Source organism: Carlito syrichta, unplaced genomic scaffold, assembly GCF_000164805.1.
Source record: "Carlito syrichta isolate Samal-C Ts95f unplaced genomic scaffold, Tarsius_syrichta-2.0.1 Scaffold316429, whole genome shotgun sequence".
Lineage (NCBI taxonomy): Eukaryota > Metazoa > Chordata > Mammalia > Primates > Tarsiidae > Carlito > Carlito syrichta.
The window spans coordinates 62,662-66,769 of NW_007260525.1; positions in this window are offsets into that span (position 1 = coordinate 62,662).

Sequence of the window (4,108 nt, forward strand, 5' to 3'; positions counted from 1 at the left end):
TGCACTTTCCATCAGGTGTATTGAGATTTACTTATAAATTTTACTGCCATATATGCTCACTGGTCACTAATCACATGCCAATATCATAGGTATAACTGATATCCTATGTCAGAGGCGATCTTCCAGATGGGCCTTTACAGGCCTCAGCCATGTAGCTATAGATGTTGGCTCCCAACAAGTCATGATTGTTTCTGACTCAGAAAAACCAAAAACAAATAAAAAAATAATTGCTGGCATGGATTCAGAGTCAAGAGAACACGTATACACTGTTGGGAATGAAAACTAGTGCAACCTCTATGAAGATTTCTCAAAGAACTAAAAGTAGATCTACGTTTTATCCAACAATCCCACTACTTAGTATCTACCAAAAGAAACAGCAGTTGTTATTTAAAGGACATCTGCACTCTGATGTTATCGCAGACAATTCACAATTGCAAAGATGTGGAACTAACCTAAATGCCCATCAGCTAATCAGTGGATAATGAACATGTGGTATACCATGGAATATTATTCAACTAAAAAAAGAATGAAACGATGTCTTTTGCAGCAACTTGGATGGAATTGGAGAACATCATCCTATGTGAAATAATGCAGAACAGAAAAGCAAAGTCTGCATGCTCTCACTTATACATAGGAGATAAATGCAAGGTCTGCAAAAGCATATAGAATGCTTATAATGAATGTTGGATTCTCAGGATGTGGAGGGTTGGAAGGGGCAGAAGGATGAATTATCACCTATCAGGTATAATCGCACAGATGGGTGTGGTGGGAACACTTAAAGCCCAGACTTCTTTACCACTACACAGTGCATCCATATAACCAAAAACCATTTGCACCTCCAAGGCTACGGAAACAGAAAAGGAATTATTATTTTACTAATAATTTTGAAATGTGAGCCAGCAAAACCAAGTGTTTTGCTTTATATTTATCGCTTCATCAAAGAGAATCTTATTTTGCCTGTTACTTCTGTGAAAATGTTTCTTTCATGGATTAATTTACGTATATATGTAATAAAAGAATCAGAATTCAAAAATATTAATTATAGTGGTGCATAAACCTGTCATAAAGGGTGTGACTCCTTATCCAAAGAAAGAAAGTACTATGTTACACGTATGGAGTTTGCTTTGAATGTGGACAGCTTATAGAACCATATTAAACAGGATACTACATCAAAGAAGAGGTAGCTGAACTGAGGGGAGACGTAATTTAAAGGGAAACTATGTGAAAATATAAATGGAAAGGACCGTGATACCTTCTGTTCCCAAAAGGATATTTCTTCTGCTAGTTCTGGTTTTCCTTCACGAGATTATTGATCTTCTCAGAAATCTGCTCTAAGTTTGCTAAAATGATATTAAAACTATCTCAAAGCTTAGAAAAACACAAGAAAATTATAGTTATCCATTATATTAGTAAAGTCAAACATTATCTAAAACTATAAACATAAAATAAGTTTTTATCTTTAGTTCTGTGCCTGTAGATAGCAAGTTTTAGTTGGTCGCATTTAAATGCAATAAGACAAAGATAAATATAAGAACCCTGTTTCAGTAAAGCTCCCATTTAAATTTTTTTCCAATAGTGAGAACCACTTTATCTTTACCTAATTTATCTCCCATCAACAAACTCTATTCATCTTAGAAAATGTCATGACTTTAAAAAGTTTTTTCATAATCAGTGACAAAACAGATGATAGAAAAAACAAGCATCGTATTTACAATACTTCTGTTCTCCAGTTACCAGAGCAAGTAAATAGTTCCCATCAAAGAGTTGCTTATTTGGGCAAGTTTGACTACTTTCAGCCACTCTTCACTGCCTACTGAAAGCCTTCCAGTGACTTCGTGCTAACCAGTAGGCCGTCCTTTTTGAGAGATGATAGTGGCTCCTGTGACAAGCTTGATGAAATCAAACACACTTGGGTACAATCATGGAGTTACTACTTGGCCTCTCAATGATCTGGATAACATACATTCCCTCTGAGACAAACCTTTTCATCTTCAAGATGAGAATGTTACTACCCATCATAAAGGTGAATAACATCCACAAAGCACTCATCCCATAGGTGAGTCACACATGCAAACACCTAGAACTTAGCCCACAACTCCAGAACCTTTTGACAGGTACTTAACTCTCCCGTCTGATCCCAAACTTATCTTGTATTTGTCCACTGCAGCCCAGGGCTCACTGTTCTCAACATTATTAATGCTGCTTTCATGGCAAAAAACCCTAGCAGTTGAGAGCTTACTATGTGCCTGATAGCCACTCTGCCTCTCAACAGAGTATATATCTTAATCGTCACAGTCTAGGAAGAATGCACAGAATGCATTCCTCACAATTTACAGCAAACTCATTTCCTTCATTCTCCACCAATATTAATGGCTCTTATAACTTAACACTCATAACACATGTTATAAACCGCCGGTATGGCGTACATTTGTCTGGCAATATCTGGGCTCTTTTCTAAGCCTTACATTTCTTAATAGGCTCAGTAAGTTTATTGATAGGTCAACATTTTGTGCAAGATTAGCTCATACTCTTTCCCTACTCCTATGATATTTTCCTCCTCCTCATCTCTTGTCTCAATACATAGTAATTCCCTCTATAATTTCACTTAGATTTCACCACAAGAAGAGTAAAATTTTATGGAAGTCAGCAGTCAACCAGACATCTGAAGAAACTGTATGTAAACTTGTTGAAGTAGAATACACATGAAATACGAGGGGTGACAAGATATTGCAAAGAAATAGAAGCCTAAAAATCTTACCTTGATATGTTGGAGGCTCTATCTAGAAAATGAAGAAACAAATTTATATTTTATGTCAATGCATATTAGGAAATGATTATAGTTTCTGATAAAAAATAATCAAAATCACTATTCAGTGAAATTGCAATAACCATTTAATTCAACTTCTTGAATTCATGGTGTTGGGTTGCAGGAAACCATATGCAAGACATGGCACTTTGGCATGCTGAGTGCTCTGAATGAACAGTAATTATAAGGCCTCAGGAGTAAGCCTCAGAAACAAGGTCTCTTTCTGACCCTTCCCTGCCTCCTGTATCTCTGATTCTTTCTTTCTGGAATCACATAGAAGGGCTTTCTTGAAGTTTTATTATCTGATTAAAAGAAAATCCTCCAGAAAAATTCAAATTGTTTTAAAATTCCCTTCCTGGGAATCCCATGAAATAACTAGGAAAGGTTAACCACTGGAGAAGAGAAAAAATTGAAAGTTGGCACCCATGCCCAGATAGACTTTTTAAAAAATTTCTCTGAGGAAAATTCGAAAAGACTACCAAGGAAACTTTGTCTGCATATGACAACCTTTGTTCACAGTGCAGTGCTGTCTCTCATCTTCCTGCAATTTGTTGCCTGCTTTAGAGCTCTGAGGAACCTTATCTCAGGTCAGTTGTTTTTCTATGAGCTCATTCATGTTCTTTAAAAATCATTTACTGCTCCTCTACATTGCCCACATCTTCATCTCCCTCTCCTGTAAGAGGAGGGTGCTATTTAAGCTGCAACCTTTTGGCCCTTATTAGAGTCTCATTATTTATGTCTCTTCCCTGTTTATGCATATTAATACATTTATCTGTGTTTATTTTCCTATTAATCTGTTTATTGCTAGTTCATTTCAACAATGAAACTAACTAGAAAGGAGAGAGGAAGCTTTTCTTCTACACTACAAGAAATTACAAATAAATTAGATTACAGAGAATTTCTTCTTTTAATGATAGTACTTCATAGTCCACTTCTCATAAAAAGCACAAAGGTAAATAGTTTACCTCTGACCAAAGATCTATTTACCTTGTATTAAACAAATGCCAACCTATAATTTTTGCAATATAAATGGCAGGCATTTTCATATTATACTCATTTTTACCTAATATTTTTCCTGTGTAGCCCTGTATTTATAATAAAACCCAGAACTAGGGGTTTTAAAGCTTTTTAATTTTTTTTTTTTTTTTTTTTTTTTTTTTTTTTTTTTTTTTTTTTTTTTTTTTTAAAAACCAAAATTTTTAATAAGGGTTTGGGGGGGAAAATTAAGGGGAGGGGGAAAAAGGACTTTCCTTTCGGGCCCCCGGAAAAAAAAAAGGGTTTCCCCCCCCCCCAAAAAAATTT